The sequence below is a fragment of the Ochotona curzoniae genome, unplaced genomic scaffold (genome assembly GCF_017591425.1).
Source record: "Ochotona curzoniae isolate NIBS_2020 unplaced genomic scaffold, NIBS_Ocur_1.0 contig_64, whole genome shotgun sequence".
NCBI lineage: Eukaryota > Metazoa > Chordata > Mammalia > Lagomorpha > Ochotonidae > Ochotona > Ochotona curzoniae.
The window spans coordinates 45,844,976-45,863,608 of NW_024466502.1; the positions used below are offsets into that span (position 1 = coordinate 45,844,976).

The 18,633-nt window shown below is 47.1% G+C and overlaps 1 protein-coding gene across 14 annotated transcripts in view; it reads right to left on the reverse strand.

The window, feature by feature from the left end:
- The window catches only part of RCBTB1 (RCC1 and BTB domain containing protein 1), a 67,182-nt gene that overhangs the window by 40,690 nt on the left and 7,859 nt on the right, over window positions 1-18,633 (reverse strand). For 2 of the 14 annotated variants that reach the window (XM_040991435.1, XM_040991438.1), the window contains exon 1: window positions 16,573-16,661. The exons of 8 other annotated variants lie outside the window; for them this stretch is intronic. The gene's annotated coding sequence lies outside the window, so the exon portion shown is untranslated. Of the gene's footprint in view, window positions 1-15,759; window positions 15,785-16,572; window positions 16,662-18,633 lie in introns of those variants that run through there. 4 more of the 14 variants (XM_040991444.1, XM_040991443.1, XM_040991436.1 and 1 more) reach the window with 4 other exon arrangements.

An 18,633-nucleotide genomic window follows, 5' to 3' on the forward strand; every position in this document is an offset into this window, starting at 1 on the left:
TGATCTGACTAGGCTGCAGCTCCCACTGGTTTATGTGAGGGCAGGTGTGTGCTGGGCAGAAATCAGGCTGGATTGCACCACCCATTGTTTCCTGTGGAAGATAAGGCTGGAAATAGAACTGACCCAGCAATTGCAACCACCAGCATATGCATAAACTGACTGGGCAACGGATTGTGCCAGACCCTGTACACAAACAAGCACATACAAGAATCTGGTCTGGGATCACATCAGACAACGTTTCTTTGGGGATCCCCCCAACTGAACTGCTGGAGTCAGCACCCCAACCATGAAGAGTAATGCAGGTTCCATGGTCTGACCATGGAGTGCATGTGTCAATGCCCAGCCTCCTCAGAGGCTCAGACAGAGCAGTGGACAGCATATCCAGGCGCACATGGAGGATATGAAAGACCACAGGAACCTGCAGAGGACACCCAGTACCACAACAGATGGAGGACAGAACAAATCAATCAACTATCCCAGCCATGTGTTGGCAGTGAAATCTGGGCAAACGGAGACTCAAAGGTAGCCTGTGTCAGCCAGTGGATTCTGGAGAGATTTCAACGTGCCTGGAATAGCAAGACTGGCAGCAATTCAGAATTGCTGAACTATCAAAACCACTTGAGCAGGATCCTCGGAGCATGCTTGTCCCACATCGGGGACCCCAGACACAGGAAGGAAAAAAGAGAATGTGGAAACAATGGTCTCAACCACTTTCCTGTAGCTCTTGACCCTTTGTGCCCAAATCAAGCATGTAAAGATTATCAAAATAAATAAGTTTCAGATAATATGAAAGGAAAAGCCAGCATTGTTGTATAGTAGGTTAAGCTACAATTCAGAATGACAGTACTCCATATGAGCACCAGTTTGAGCCCCAGATGTTCCATTTTCACTTGAGCTAAAGTGCCAGGGGGAAAGCAGTAGAAGACGGTCTAAGCATTTGAGTCCCTGCCACCCACCTGGGAGACCCAGATGGAGTTACTTGAATCCTGGCTTCAGCCTGGCTAAGCCACAGCCATTGAATCCATTTGGAAGTGATCCAGCAGATGAAAGCTCTAATTCTGCATAAAAAGCAAGTCTCCTCTTCATCTCTCTGATCTTCCCCTCAAAGGCCTTTTTTTTTTTTTAAGATTTGTTTATTTGTATTGGAAAGTTAGATTTTCAGAGCAGAGACATAAAGATCTTCCATCTACTGGTTCACTTCCCAAATGACTACAATGGCCAGAGTTGAGGTGACTCAAAGACAGGAACTTCTTCCACGTCTGACACAGGTACAGGGTGCCAAGACTTTGAGACATCCTCTGTTTTTCCCAGCTGTAAGCAGGGAGTTGGAAGGGAAGTGGAGCCGCTTATATGAGATCGTGGTGTTTGCAAGGTGAGGATTTAGCCATTGAGCCATTGCAGTGGGCCCAATGCCTTGGGAGCCTGCATCCCCGTGGGAGACCCAGAAGAAGCTACTTTGTTTGGATTAGCTCTGCTCCAGCCATTTTGGCTATTTGGGGAGTGGACCAAAGGATGGAAGACTTCTTTGTTTCTCTCCTCCTAACTCTGCCCTTCAAATAAAAATCAATCAATCTTGGGGGAAAAAAAGATAAAATCCACTCACATGGGCAGACATCATGGCACAGAGTTAATTCACTCCCTGGGTGGCTTGTTTAAGTCCCAGTTTCTCTGCATTTGATCCAGCTTCCTGCCTATCAATGCACATCTCGGAAGGCAGCAGATGATGGCCCAAGTATGGTTCTTGCCACCCAAATGGAGGCTCAGATGAGTTCCTGGCTCCTGGCTATGGCCTGACCCAGCTCCAGCTGTTCCAGGCATTCAGCAGATAATGAGCCAGCAGATGGAAGACTTCTTTGTCATTTTGTCTTTCAAATAAAAACCTTTACATGGAAGCTTTGTTCTCCTCTGTAACAATATACCATGGAAATAATTCTATAACAGCACATGTAGGCCTACTTCATTTGTTTCGGTGGTACCAGGGGATTGCATTATATCCATTTAACAACTGTTTCTTATCAAGAAATACCTAAGTCATTTCCAAGCTTTTGTTGGGACAATATTTCAATTATTGTTACATGTATTATGGTAGATGCAAGTCTTATCCTACATATAAATTCCTAAAATACATTCCTAAACATAGAACTGCTGGGTCAAAAATCTAATAGCTATCCTACCTTCAACAGCTATTTCAAACTGTCTTTCAATAAGGCAGCACCCACATATAAAACTGCCATTCCTGAACACCTGCTTGGCCACACTGAGCTGGCCCTGTGATGTAATATACTAAGCTTTGTCCTGCACCTTCAGCAACCCATCTGGGCTCCACACTGGATCCCAGCTGCTCCACTTCTGATTGGGGTCCCTGCGTTGTGGCCTTGAAAGAGCAGCAGAGGATGGCCCAAGTCCTTGGGACCCTGCATCCACATGGGAGACACGGGAAAAGCTCCTGTTCCGGATTTGCCCAGGCCCAAGCACTGCAGCCATTTGGGGAGTGATCCTTCAGCAGCAAGATTTGTCTGACTCCCCTATCTAACTCTACCTTTAAATGAAAAGAAAGTAAACCTTAAGGGGGAAAAAAAAAATCACAACTCACAGCACTGTCATAAATACATGCACACTTATCAATTCTTTCATCTCACTTCAGCATAAGGAAACGGAAAGACTGTCAGCTCAGACTGAAGTGACACCGCCAGGAAGTGAATGCAGGCAGCTGCCCAGTCCGCACTTCCACGCCTGGTCTCAGATGCTTAAGACACAACTCTACATGTACAGGAAACTTCAAAAATCTCATGGCAAATGGAATTTGGAATCCCATACCCAAATTCTTCCCTATAAACTTTCTAAAGTTTGATTTCAGAATTCTTAGGCCAAAATAAACTTCCTTTTCATTCCAATTCTGTCAACTTTTTGAAGTTCTCAAAATGAGTCCGACTTTTGTGAAAAATATCTATTTCTCCTTTGGAGATCACTGCCCTTGTTAATTTATAAATGTTCTTTGTACAGTAAGTTTAACTTAAATGCTTTCAGAAGTTTAGAAAAAAAAAAAGATGCTTCTCAAATACCCTGTTTTATGCCTCTTTAGACCACAGATAGGAAAGAAGATAACAAATGCCTGTAAGCAGGTTGAGAAACTAAAGTCTAGAAGCATATTTCCCTAGCAAATGAATCAGGGATTGGCACTCCACAGTGCTAAAGCTACCACCTGCAACATGGCATCCATCTCAGAGTACCAGTTCAAGCCCTGGCTGCTCTACTTCCGGCCCAACTTCCTGTTAATGAATGTAAGGAAGGCAGTGGAAGATGGCCCGAGTACCTGGGCCTCTGCCAAACATATGGGAAACCCAGATAGAGCTCCATGCTCCTGGCTTTAGCCTGAGCCAGTCCCAGCCATTGCAGCTACTGGAGAGTGAACCAGCACGTGAAAATCTCTCTCTCCCTCTTTATTATTCTACAACACAAAACAGATATTGCCATCCAAAACCATGTAACTTCCTGTCAGCAGTACAACTACTCTGAAATCGGTCCTTAAAGACAGAAACCCTGCCCCAAGGGTTTGGCGATATATGGTAAGATCAAGCAAACTGTTATAATGACAAGGTACAACGAATGGAGCTGACCCATGGCTAAAGCACTAGTCCTATTTTACAAACTTGTTTCTTCAAAGGCTTGTAATGTAAAAGTCAATATAAAAAAGTAAATGTATCTTGCATATCCACACACAAAGAGAAAAGCATCCTCAATAGTATTGGTATGGCAGAGGGCGGGGTCTAAAGCCTGTGCTTTAGGCCCAGGCTGGCTTTTTTTTTTAAGATTTATTTATTTTTATGGGAAAGGCAGATATACAGAGAGGAGGAGATACAGAGAGGAAGATCTTCTATCCACTTATTCACTCCTGAAGTGGCCACAGTAACCAGAGCTGAGCCAATCCAAAGCTAGGAGTTTCCCCTGGGTCTCCCACATGGGTGCAGGGTCCCAAGGCTTTGGGCTATCATCTACTGCTTTCCCAGGCAACAAGCAGGGAGCTGGATTGGAAGCGGGGCCACTGGGTTAACATCTGTGCCAATATGGGATCCCAGCTCATTCAAGATGAGGACTTTAGCCACTCCGCTATCCTGCCACCCACCCCCTCCAGGGCTGACTTTTAAAGGTTTGACTTTTTAAAGGTTTTACTTCCCCTTTTGGGCCCAAAACACCTGCTCCAGCTTTTAAAATTCATGATTTTATGTTGCAGATACAATGAGAAGTATGAGAACTTTCTGGAATGCATGCAAACAGCAGAGACAGTAATCTGAACCAAACAAGCAACTTTTCAACAATATACTCAGGAAAAGGAAATGAAAAACAGGAAGGAAGAAACTAACAACTGTCAAGAACCTGCCTCCTTGGGGTGGGTGCTGGCACTTGGTGAAGCTGCCCAGGATGCCCCCAGCCCTGCCAGCATGCCTGGGTGCCAGGCCCAGCTTGGCTCGCCTCTCTGGCTTCCTACTCATGCATACCCTGAGAGGCAGCACGTGACGGCCCAAGCCCTGGGGTCCCTGTCACCAGTGTGGAAGCTCAGACTGAGTTCCTGCATAAAACCTGGCCAGGCCCTGGCTATCATGGACACACAGAGAATTAGCAGATGAAATATCTTTTATCTACCTCTGGCTTTCAAATAAAGATGAAAATAAATTTAGGCCCAGCACGCTGGCCCGGTGGCTAAAGTCCTCACCTTGCACAAGCTGGGATCCCATATTGGCATCAGTTTTAATCCTGGCTGCTCCATTTCCTAGCCAGCTCCCTGCTTGTGGCCTGGGGAAGCAGCAGAGGATGGCCCAAAGCCTTGGGACCCTGCAACCGCATGGGAGACCTGGAAGAGGCTCCTGGCTTTGGATGGCTCAGCTCTTATTGTTGCGACAACTTGGGGAGTAAATCATCGGATGTAAGATCTCTCTCTCCTCTCCAAAATCTGCCTTTCCAATAAAAATAAAACTTTTTAAAAAAAGGAAAATAAATTTAAGAGTGAGCCTTGTTGGAGACACTGGCAAGCAGCTACATATTCATTATGTCATTCGGTCTTTATGATAATCTTACAAGGAAGAAAGGATAATCCATTCCTGGCAGACGAGGACCACGACTCTCACATGATATTCACCAAGGTCACATGGCAGTGACTGACATAGATAGAGTTCGCCCTCCCTCATGCCCCAGGGGCTGTTGGTACAGTGGCTCAACTGGCTAATCCTCTACCTACAAATGCCAGCATCTCATATGGGCACTGGTTCTAGTCTGGCTGCTCCATTCTGCATCCGGTTCTCTGCTTGTGGCCTGGGAGAACAGCAGAGGATGGCCCAGAGCCTTGGGACTCTGCACCGGTGTGGAAGACCTGGAAGAGGCTCCTGGCTCCAGATTGGCTCTGTACCGGCCATTGTGGCCATGTTGATAGTGAATCTTGTTCTCCCTGTAAAATCAGTCTTTCCAATAAAAATCTAAAAAAGAACTCATTCACATGCTTTAAGGTTTTTTTTTTTTAAGATTTAATATTTTTTATTGGAAAGTCAGATCTACAGAGACAAGGAGATACAGAGAGGAAGATCTTCCATCTGCTGATTCACTCCCCACACGGCTGAAAAGGCCCCAGCTAAACTGATCTGAAAACAGGAGCCAGGAACCTCCTCTGGGTCTCCCACACTGGTGCAGGATCCCAACGTTTTGGGCCGTTCTCCACTGCCCTCCAAGGCCACAAGCAGGAGCCAGAAGGGAAGTGGAGCAGCCAGGACACAAACCAGTGCCCATATGGGATCCCAGTGCATGCAAGGTGAGGACTTGAGCCACCAGGTTACTGTGCCAGGCCCCATCCACACTTTCTGTTCCTCTCACAGAAAACATCAGTCCTGAAACCTCACTGGATTAAACTTCCCCAGTTTATTTCCATCTGAATTATCACTAAATACTAGTGTCTGCTTTAAAATGTTTCAAATGGAAAAAACGCTCAAAAACATTTTTTTGTATATATATTATATATACACATATACTTATGGCAGGGCTTGGACGTGACCTCTGTCCTCAGAGAACTCCCATCAGTTCATGGTGCAAGCTGCCCAGGATGCCCCCAGCCCTGCCAGCATGCCTACAGAACACCAAGGCACAAACCAAGTCTCCCGTGCAGCTGCCAGCAGGAACAGGTGTTCTCAGACTTCCGAAAAGGTTTTGAGCAGTTTTATGGAGGAACTCAAAATCTAAACGTGGGAAGAGCAGCTGGCCCAGCAGTTTGGACACCCACACACCCAGTCCTGGAGGAGCCGGGCTCAGGGTCTTCCTCCCAGCTCCTAACACAGATCCTGGGCACAGCAGGTAGGACTTCAGTTCACTGCCACCCACAGTGAAGACTGGGCTTCTCTTCCTGGGCCAATGGGACCAAAGGGATATTTTTAATGAAAATGACTGTTTAATTATTCGAATTAGGTTTTACCCCTAAAGTTGTTGAAAGATATATAAGGTGGCTTAGAGTCAAACCCTGAAGTGACAAGATTTTCAGACATAAAAGCCATAAAATGAGTATTTAATGCAAATCTAAACAGAGGAAGGAAGGTAAGATGGCTTAGCCTCTGTGGGAAACAATGAGACGTTTCCTCAAAAAACTAAGTTACCAGATAGCACAGCAATTCTACCAATATATACCCTCAACCCCTCAGGCAAGCAACAGTAAACATGTATGCCAACGGTCACAGCAGCATGATTCGCAACACCCAGACTGTGGACACAACTCAAATCTCAAATGGGAGGATAAACGAGATGTGACCTACAACTGATTACTATTCAGCCTTAGGAAGGAAACTGGTTAAGTGCCAACACAGATGGATTTAAAAGGCATTACGCTAATGTGAAATAAGCTAGGCACAAAAGAAATACTGAATGATTCCACTTAGATGAAAAACCTACAATAGCCAAATTCATACAGACAGTGAGATGCTGGCTGCCAGGTGTGAAGGGGAGGTGGGGATGGCAAGGTATAGTTTAACAGGAGCACAGCTTCAACTTGCAAGGAGGAGGAGGTCCTTGGGATGAAAAGTGGTGATGGCTGCACAACAATGGGAACGAACCTACATCTCTTTGCTGGTCAAAATGCTTGGCTTTGTTCGGCATATTTTACCATGAATTTAAAAACAGCAACCAATCTTACCATGAGCTTGCAGCAAACCTCCACTAATAAAATTTACTTTAAGAATATGGCCAAGTGAAGAAAGTTTTGGTCCTTAAAAAATTGCTTTTGGAAAAACACAATGAAGCTTCCGGAACTCTGGCTTGGGCTCAACATGTTCAGATCAGGAACATTCTGAATGGAACATTTTAAAAAGAAAGGCCAGCATGGCCTCCTTGGAACTTTCCAATACATGCACCAATTCCACTGAACCAAGTGACTGTGGAGATGACAGCTCATTCCAGATAGCACTTGATTGCTCATATTAAATAGTTACTTCTAAAGTAATTCATTAAGAGTCATTTTTGCATCCTTTTGTGATTCATAAGCATGATTGTGTTTTCACACCATTGTCTGCTCTTGATTCCAGTGTCCTGCAGGTTATGACTCAAGTTGCTGTGCCCTGGCCACTCAAGTGGGAGACTGGCTCCTGGCTCAGGTGTGGCACACCCCTGCCGAGACAAGCATCTGAGGAGGGAACCAGCTGAGGTAGCTATCTGTCTCACAACTGAATTCTTACATTTGTAAGGGACACTTTTTAAAAGTAGAAAACCTATCTCGTATTCTATTGGATTTTCCTGAGTAGTTCCCTAGCCCTGCATATCAATCTCCCCACTCCCCAGGCTAGCCTTCCCTAGCTACTGGCACCATCTGTAGGAGAGCCCCAGCTTGGGGAAGTAAAGGTTACTTCATTTCACATAGAAAAAAACAAAAAGCAAATCCAGCCAGCAGGACAAACACAGACCTTCCAATTTTAGAAACCTACATTTAGAGCTGGAGGGCTAAAAGCGGTAGCAACCACGCTTTTCATTGTTCTAATAGCCATCTATTTTGCTTTATTCTTGGAACCCAATATTACAGGAGGGTGGGAAGGATTTCATTTAGCTGACTCAGCAAAAACATATCTGAACATATCTACAGAGTTTGAAAATCAACAGGAAATAGGGAAAAGTGGTCCAGGAAAACTTTTTGATTACGTAAGGGTCTCAACATCAAATAGTACTAAGAACTCAGGGTTGGCCCTCAGCCTGCGGTTCCAGGAAGGCCTTGTATGCCCAGACCCACTCTAATCAGAATGTATTTGGCCTCCAGTAAGACTTTTTACCTCCGGACTTATCCTTAGCAGGTTTTAGATTAGTAAATGGCAAACATGCCAGGACAAAGTTCACAAGCTTTTCTAACTGGCAGCACCTAAAAAGGGCCTTCTCTCCTGCTGTCATTCTTCTGTGATTCTTTAACCTAGGAGCAGATTCTCCAAGGAAACCAGGATTCTGAATGCTGAACAAGCCATCTAAAACAGCCTACACACGCTTCAGGACACAAGCTACAGTCAGGTTCCGACTGCTCGAGACAGAATGCCAAATATGTACAATAATTTTTAACTCACAAGACATATTTAACAAAAGTCAGTACAGAAACAGAGGTTTCTCTATTTTCACAAACCAGATTTAAGTGGCTAGTCTGCTGCCTTACAATGCCAGTTTATTTATAGTTGGTGTGCTATTGATAGAAAACCCTCTACTGTATGACATTATGAAAACAATAATAGCCTATGTTAATAATTCTTCCACAGTGGCTCCAGTGACCAAGTCACCAAGGACACAACAAAGCAATGCAATCATGCCTGTTACCTCCAAAAGGCTGAATTTCTCCCAGGAAGTAGAGGCCTAGAGTGCAAACACCAGTGGAGTAGTTCAGCTAAGGATGGGTTCCAATAAAGTCTACACCATGAAGCACTCATTCATCTGTTCAAAGCGGGGAGCAAAATCATGACACTACATTGAAATTCCATATGCCAGAAACCCATTGTATGAAACCTCAAAGTTCTCCTTTCTCTAGCATATGGTAAAACATTTGGCAAGGACAATCAGCCAAGCCTTCTTGTTTTTCAACCAAGGGAGGCTCCCACTGGAGCACAAAGGACTCAAAGATGTAGCCATCTTTTCCCTATTTTGGGTATACACATAAGAAAACTACAGGGCCCGGAACAGTGGCTCAGTGGCTAAATCCTTGCCTTGCACATCCCGGGACGTGGGTACCAATTCATGGCCCGGTTCCTCCACTTCCCATCCAGCTCCCTGCCTGTGGCCTGGGAAGCAGCAGAGGACAGCCCAAAGCCATAGCACCCTGCACCCATGTGAGAGACCCAGAAGAAGCTCCTGGCTCCTGGCTTCAGATCAGCTCAGCTGCGGCCACTGCAGCTACTTGGGGAGTTAATCAGTGGACAGAAGATATTTTTCTCTGTATCTCCTCTTTATGGATATGACTTTCTTAAAAAAATCTTAAAGAAAAACGAAAAGAAAACTGTAAAATAAAAAAAAAAAGTTGCAGGGTTGGGATAAAATTTTTGTTCTTCCTATGTCATCCACCTATGCCACAGTAAAATCAACTCAAAACTCTAAGAGCAGTGCAATGTTACTCTTGACAGTTTCTTCCTAATTTATGCTGGCCTTTTGAGACCAAGCAGATTTTATAGCTCAGATTTTAACACTAAATGTATTTCCTGGATCCAGATATATCCCTAAGATGACAGTCTTATTTTAAAGTAAAAACAATACGGCTTACTTTACCCACTTTAACGGCTGCAAGTAAGAGGCAACGTGCATCTCAGAGATGTGCTGAGACACTGGCCCAGCTGCTAGAACAGCAGTCACCCACTTCTATCTTCTACCACAAAATTGTAAGAATGAAAGGGAAAGAACACCCTAAATCCCTGACATATTCCCCGGGGTTTAAGACTGCAGCTGTCTCCACATCAGCCTGTCATCCTCCTAAAAGATGCAGCTGAAGCCACCTCCCCAAGTCGGGCAGCGGAATCCTCCCCCCTCATTTAAATAATAGCATCACTGCTCCAGACTTCCCCAGCACTGATTGTCACTGCCCTTCATCTCAGTTTTGTTTATTTCCCATTCATGATGGGGAAAACTGCAGCAAGGGCCTAGGACTGTCACCTCCCAATCACCAAACAGATATGCAACCTGAAGCATGGCGTTGGTACCAGCATGGGGAGGTGTCCCTTTAGCCCCATCATCCAATCGGGGTTGTTTTAATTTCATGGCACAGAAGCTTCTGGCAATTCTAAGAAGGGAATCAACTCTCTGTAAATGAAGAGGTAATTTTACTGAAGCCAGGCATACACAGGTTAGAAGAAGCAAACAACCTAAAAGGTAACAGTGTCAATGGCCAATCATCATAATAGTATCAGTGCGGTGAGAGGCTTAGTGTCCTCTCACCAATGTGTCACTTTTATGAGATACCTTCATTTTCTAAAGCAAACTAGGGTTATTTTTCTGAGTGTTCAGGTGTAGTGGATTAAGCAGCTGATTGGAACCTCCACATTTCATACCAGTGTGCCAGGGAAGTCCCAGTTACATAGCTTCTACATCAACTCCTTGCTAATGCACACTGGGAGGCAGGTAACAGCTCAAGTGCTTGAGACACTATAACCTGACCCCGGTGGAAAACCTGGATGGAATGATGGAGTATACATACATACATACACACACACACACACACCATTTTTCTGCTGTCCTCTCTTCATATCACTGAACACATTAATACTTCATTTTGTTTTCCCACAAGCTCAAGGCTGGGACAGAAGGTCAAGTTTAAACCTTTTTACCTATTCATGACCCTTTTCTACACAAGTATCCCAAACATCATCTCATTGACTCCTCTCTGGCTGTATGAAAGGTGTCAACTACACCAGCAAGGAGGTCAAACCAAAGTCAAAACTCCAGCAGGGAGCAGGCAGAGGCACACTATTCATTGAGGAATGCTTCTTGGGTGGCCTTGGGTAAGCAAACACGGACCCCCAACACTACTACCCTGGGCGCAGCACACACAGGGGAGGAGGGGCCAGTCCTCAAATAAGGAGCACCAACACTGGGAAATGTGCTTCTGCTGAGAGGAAACACCAACAATAGCAAGCAGGATCTGGGGCAAAGGTCTGCTGAGGGGGCCAAAGGAGGCCAGCATGGCTGCAGCCAACAGCTCAACCTTTATCCTAAGAGCAACCGCCATTGGGCAATCCCCAAACCTTTATCCTAAGAGCAATTGCCAATGGGCAATCCCCAAAGGGTCTCCCACAGGAAGCGATCCAGTCAGATGCATGTCTGTGAAGGGTTCCTCTCGCTGAAAGCAGGACTAGATGAGGGGGAGGAAAGAGTAACCCAGGAAAGGCAGCGAGTGCTGGCACCACTGAAAGAAGAGCAGTGGACAAGGGAGACTCGGGAGGATGGTGGTTTGCTGAATCCAAGGAGCAATGGGATATGAAAAGACACCACATGCTCACTACAACACAGGGCATGGCATAGCAGGTACCAGGGGATGAGGTGGCCTGCTCTGCACAGGAGCAGTCAGGGCCTGGAGCATGTCACATTCCAGAGATTCACACATCTGAAACTTGAGAAAGAGATCTCTTTGGAGATTTGGAAATGTGACATGAGATCACTCAGAGAAAGTGGACAAATGAAAGAGAGCAAAGCAGGGGGCAGGCGCGATGGCTCATTTGCCTAACCCTCCATTTGCAAGCACTGGGATCCCATATGGGTGCCATAAAGTGCGTTGGCTGCTCCATTTCACAACCAGTTCCCTGCTTAAGGCCTGGGAAAGCAGGGGAGGATGGCGCAAAGCCTTGGGAGACCTGGAAGAAGCTCCTGGCTCCTAGCTTTGGATCGTAGGTGGACAGATGTCTAAGAAACTCCAAGAGTAAAGCGACAGGGAACATCACATAGAAGAGACTGTGAAGAGAAAGGAAGATAATCAGGAGAGCCTGGGGCATGGTCAGGCCCAGCGGAGCAGGGCTGGAGACCAGAGGTAAGGGCTGAGCCATGTCCCCTTGGGTTCAACAGGTAGAATTCCCAGTGACCTTTGCAAGAGTCCTACAAGGTCATGGGTGGAAGAGGACGGATTGCAGCAGGCTGAAGAATGTGAAAGGTGAAGAACAGGAAACAGTCAACATGAACTGCTTGTTCAAGAAGCTAAACTAAAGGAAAAAAGAGCCAGGGTATTTATATAGAAAAAGCTCAAGTAAAGCAGCACTTTGTGGTAGCATCATCATTTCAAACACACTGGAGACCTGAGCCTGTTTATATGCCACTGGGAAGTGACAAAGTAGAAAGGCAAAGCAACAGAAGAGGATGAAGCAGCTGAGGCTCTGTAGATTTAAGTCAGGAAAGCAGAACTCGGGGATGGAGTAAGAATCAAACACAAGACAGGGACGAGGGGAGAAGACAGAAGGATAGGAACGCCACTGTGTTCTTAGAATCAGATTTCATCTGTTAAATATTGATTCAAAATATTCAACTATTTAGAAACGCTTTACAAACTGCCAAAAGAGGAAGTCCTGTCTCCACAAGGAGTGAAGGTAAGTACCAGATGACAGGGAATCTAAAGATTGCAATAGATGTGTGATGTGTATTCAGGCCCACTCTCTCGCAGCCAGGCCAGTCACATTCTGCATGCTCACCAGCAATGCCAAGGCGTCCGCTTCCTCATAACCTCACCACCCCTAGTTCTCACTGTTACGGCCATCTTAGGCAGTAGATGCCATCACCATGTAGTTCGCTTTTGGAGACATTCTGAGATCACTTGTCTTTCTTTGTGAAGAGTCAAGGCATTCATAACAAGGAGGATGGAACAGTTTAAAGGCAGGTAAAGCCTGAATCAGCACCAGTGAGGACGGGAAAGAGCCATGACCAAAAAACCCTAGCAGGATGATCAGCAGAGCTGAAGGGAAGAGGGGCCCATCAATCTCTTAAGTTGCCCATGCACTCCTGTAAGATTTTCAAGGGAAAAATTGGGCATTTTTTTGTTTTGCTTGTTTTCCTTAATGATGACCTAACCAGAATTTAAACAGAAATCCACACACTTTGAAAGACTTTCTCTTTCAAAGGCAATGGCAGACGTTCTCTTAAAGACCATCAGACATTCTCTAAAGACCATCATTGTGTTTAAACACCTTCTGTAACACACACATTAGAATTAACACTAGACTCATCCTCCGACCTGTGCATGACAAAGCCATTCACAGGTGTTCAAGGCACATCTCCCATCCCTCTTATGAAGATGTGACAACGGTCATAGCGCAAACTTCATCAACACTACACATGTGCCATCTCACTAATGGGCAGTTTCTTCAAAAATACTTTCAACAATCATATCACAAAGTGTATTTAGAAACATATCACATGACCAACCAAGGACACAAAAGAAAATTTTTTACTTAGCCAGCTATCTTGAAGAGTATGAAACAGAGCCACAGTGTGGTTTAACTAATTCCGTAAGTACATTCCTACAGAACAGGAAATGAAGGTTTCGTTAGAGACTTAGCATTAAGGCATGCTACTGCATATGCTGATCATAATTTTGTACTCAGGGTTCACGTCTTACAACAAATTTATATGTAGCCCAGAGGTATACCAAGGGTCTCGTGGGCAAGAGGTGATGATAGCATTTCTGTCCTCTACTGCAGAGTAACATAGCGGCTCAAAACTTCAAAACTGCCATTTAAAACAACAGCCATTCATTTCTCCCAGCTGGGGTTACTTGTGAGGTTGCCAGCACTCCTAGTTTCAATCAGGACTAGAGCAAGCCTCATGCACACACTGAGACAACTCAAGTGGTCTTCCTCCACACAGTGTGGCCTAATCATCTCCTTTACATCCTACTGGCTTCCAGGAGAGTGACTTTTAGTCACGACACCTCTGGAGAAGCAGGCACAGAACTAGCGCAGTATCGCCTTTACCACTGTCATTGGTCAAAGAGGTCAGGAGCCAGTCTACAGACTCCAGTGGAGCAGAAATAGACTCCATCTCTTAATAGGAGATGACAGTCAAGAACGTAGATGGGAGGAACTGTTGGCCGCCTGCTCTGGAACAACACACCACAGCCGTGAACACCACCACGGAATGTTTCCTCCACACAGCTTAACTTTTGAGATTCGAACACCTGTCTATTTCCAAAACAAGAACTTTCTTAAACTTCAAAAGCAACATCCTTTCAAAGAGCTGCCCATGTGGAATACTAATCTCAGGAAAGCCACTCCAGGTGGCAAGGACAAACACCCTCCACTTTGGGAACGGTCCATATGTAGTGGATGAAATTCATCACTTCCTGAAGTCTTTTCACCTGTTACTGCTAATGCACCTAGGGCTGAGGTAGCCACTGGCGAGTGATCCAGCAAACTGATCTCCTGGCTGTCTCTCCTCCTCTTTGTCTTTCAAATAAACACTTTTTTGAAAAAAAAATTTTAAACACTTCAAAATACATCCCCTTGCTATCCAAACTACATACAGTCACATAACACAGATTTGGATAAAGTTCTCACTTTCAAAACTCTGGCTACTGATTCATCTTAATTACATTTGGTTATCACAATATTGCAATCTGAACTCACTTCAGAATTAAGCAACCCAATATGTTTGTACAGAAAAGAAGTGCTGGGCCCGGCAGCATGGCCTAGCAGCTAAAGTCCTTGCCTTGAACGCCTCAGGATCCCATATGGGCGCCGGTTCTAATCCCGGCTGCTCCACTTCCCATCCAGCTCCCTGCTTGTGGCTTGGGAAAGCAGTCGAGGATGGCCCAATGCTTTGAGACCCTGCACCCGCGTGGGAGACCTGGAAGAAGTTCCTGGTTCCTGGCTTTGGATTGGCATAGCATCGGCCGTCGCACTCACTTGGGGAGTGAATCATCGGATGGAAGATCTTCCTCTCTCTCTTTCTCTCTGTATATCTGACTTTCCAATAAATAAATCTTTTAAAAAAAAGTTCCTATACCCCAAAATATTAACTGTCATATTCAGAAAATATAATCACAAGATACGCACAATATACATAGACATGTTCAATATTTTCATCTCTGAAAAGATAATTAAAAGTCTACATTGTGGTTAAAATGTACCTTGAAATGCTTTGTGTTCATTAAATAACTACTCAAGAAACTTTCTCTAGGAAGCTTAGTTCTGTTAAACTTAACCATCATACCCTTCCATGCTTTCCTTAACATGGATACAATGTTAACACTTTCCATTTTTTAAATCACAGAATATAAGAAAATGTGTCCTATGTTTCGTGTAGCACACAAACAGGGAAAGATCATCATCCTCATCCTCACCCCGCCACCTTTTCAACTTTCACTTTCATCCTCCCCCACAATGACTCAGATAAAGGGAGACACTGGCTCAGCCCTCCAGCTCCTGATCATTAACACGGGCCCAATTCCCGCTGCAACACACAAGGGGCTCTTACATTAGGGACAACGTGCAAGAACGCCCCTGCAAGCTACCCATTTGACAGCTTCTGTTTGCAACACCATTCATTTTCTTAAGTCCCCAGAAACCAATCATCTGGCACACACACACACAAAGAACACGCGCAGGAGGAAATCTCTGCAAAGATTAACACGCTTCCTCTTTCAGAGAAACAAACTAGAGGACCCACATGGCAGTATTAACAATAGGCTGGTAATTACCAAATGGATTAGTGGATTACAACCCATCCCACAAATTAACTGCTACATTAATTGCATCTGAACACAGTCACTCAAGCCCGACTGCATCTCGGAGGGGTGCAACTCACCCCAGTGCTCCCTTCAAATCCTGAAGTGGAAAGCCTACACACGGAACGCCTGGCTGTCGGGGCTCCGTCCGTGTTCCGCTCCTCGCAGCACTCACCTTGCACACTTGGGCGTATTTATGTCGTTAGCTCACAACACACACCCATTTCAGAACACGGTTGCTACCCTCCATCCCGTCCCCACCCCAAACAGGGCAGGGGCCAGTGTGGGTCCCGAATCCGCTTGGCTAAGAGCGTCATTCACTACAAGATCGCTTTATAAAATCGTCAGCCCCAGCTGCAAAGAGTTCTGTAGCAGGCAGCGGACTCCACCGCGTCTTCGCAAACAAAGCCCGGAGGAGAGCAGATTCAATGGGCATCTTCAGTAAAATGGAGCACATCAGGAGGCAGGACGCAGGAAAACGTCCCTTGCTTGGGTCCCCGTCATCCCCTCGGTGGCTTCCGCGGGTGGGCAAAGGCACACAGTCGGGTACGTGGCTTGTGACACACTCGACGCCAACGAGTAGATGCCAAGTCCCCTGCCAGGGCCGCGCGAAGATGGGCAGTGCCCGAGCGGACGCTCGCTCCCCCTCTCCCAGCACAACAGCGGGCAGAGCCTGCGACTCCCGTTCCGCCGGCACCACCGCGTCCGCAGCCCGCAAGGACGGGGAGCCGGGGAAACTTTTCCCTCCCCTCTCCTCACCCTGCCCTCTTCCTCCTCGGCGCCGAGGTGCCAGCGCCCCCCGCGCGCCCGGGCTGGCTGAGGGAGGCGGGCAGGGCAGGCCGGGCCGCGGGCAGGGAGAAGGGCGCGCGCGGCCTCCCGCACCCACACGCTACCTGCCAGGCCGCCGTCGCCGCCGCACCTGGAGCCCCGGGCTGCCGCGGGGATCTCTTGAGCTCCGCCGGTAGCTCGAGCCGGAGCCCGGCGGCGGAGGGGGAGGAGCCCCGGGCGGAGCGTGAGGGCGCCGGGCCCGCCGGTCACGTGACCCCGCTGCCTCACGTGACCCCGGGCGCCCGCCCGGCCCGGGCCCTGAACCCTTGCACCGTGAACCCTGCGGCCTGCCCCGAGGCCTTGCGGCGTGGCTTGGCATAGGGACAGCTACCTCGCTGTACTGGCTTTTGTCTCTCTCAGAACCAGCACTAGGTAGGGGCGGCCGCTGTCCTCCCGCGATGGATTAGCTGTGGGGGACGGCATGCTCTCCTTTTTGTCCCAGGGCACCCGGAACCAGCAACAACAACAACAAACACTTTTCTTCTACCCGCCTTCCCCCCACAACTACTTGGTAGGCGTCTGAGCTTGAGGCGCTGCCTAGGATAAATGGCTGCAAAGAGGGAAGATTTGTTTCACCTGCACACCTGCCCTGCCTCTCCTCCCCCTTCGGATTGGAAGCACCTACAGCTGATGGGGGGAAGGAGGTAGGGACGAGATGGAGCCCAGGCGTGGAAGGCAGGCAGCGGATTGGAAGCACCTACAGCTGATGGGGGGAAGCAGGTAGGGACGAGATGGAGCCCAGGCGTGGAAGGCAGGCAGCGGCATCTCCGAAGCAGACTGCCCTTACTATGAATACAAGTGGGTAAACTGAGGCACGAGATGTGCTGCTTCCTGAGGCTTCACTATCACCTCAGGTTCATAAAATAGCTTTGCAGCTCTCAGCCCGCCGCCCCCCCCCCGGGGGGGAGGGGTCTGCAGGATTCAGCCCTCACCTGCCACGCATAGATTTACACCTTTCCCACGTGAACTCCGGTGAGCAATCAGAAAACCCTTTATTCTCCAAATATCCCCCAACTGCTCCACTGGTGAAAAGAAACCTGCTTTAACTCACCTGCTCCTTCCACACTCACTCTAGGCTCAGGCTGCAGCGGATTCCTGGTTTCTGGTAACTTTCTCCAGATTCTTCCTTATTCATTAAACTTCTTTTATTTCTTTTCAGGATCACCCCACTCCCCACCCCCGTCCTTTTACCCTATTTGAAATATCCTGAATCAGGGCCCGGTGCGACGGTGCGACAGCGTAGAGGTTAAAAGCCCTCACCTTGAACACACTGGGATCCCATATGGGCGCCAGTTTTAATCCCGGCAGCCCCGCTTCCCATCCAGCTCCCTGCCTGTGGCCTGGGAAAGCAGTCGAGGACGGCCCAAAGCTTTAGGACCCTGCGTGGGAGACCCAGAAGAAGCTCCTGGATCCTGGCTTCGGATCAGCTCAGCACCAACCGTTGTGGTCACTTGGGGAGTGAATCATCGGAGGGAAGATCTTCCTAACTGTCTCTCCTCCTCTCTGTATATCTGCCTTTCCAATAAAAATGAATAAATCTTAAAAAAAAAAAAGAAGAAGAAGAAATATCCTGACTCATTACACTTTCTGTAAGGAAGGATTCTGAGGACTCTGTCACGTGAACTGGCCTCTATATCCTTTATGTAATTCCTCCATGTTGCCTCTTACTGGCTCTCTGAATCCAGACACATTCCGGGATCATAACCATCCTTGTTTGGAAGGATGGAAGGAGGCTGCTATATCCAGGCTTTCTTCCATGTCTAACCTAAACCCATTCTTCATTCTGCCATCTGGCCTTTGTCCCTCTCCTCCCTTTCATCCACCTCTGACTATGGGCCTCTCGTTTGCTCTCCTCACTGTGGATCTGAGCTGCCACATCGCCTCTTCAGACCCCGACTTGGATTGCTTGTGAAGGAAACCTCTCATAGCCTCTCAGCCATGGCTGACCCCATGTACCACTCCAAGTAGAGTAAACGCAGCCTACTAGTCGCCGCAGGAGGTGGGGGGAGTGTAACCCCTTCCGCTCAATAGGTTCTCCTCCATGCTTTGGCTCTCATAATTTTATCCTCTATGAAAATCTGAGGTTGCACTAATCCCACCACCTTGGACTCTGGGCATTCCAGCCA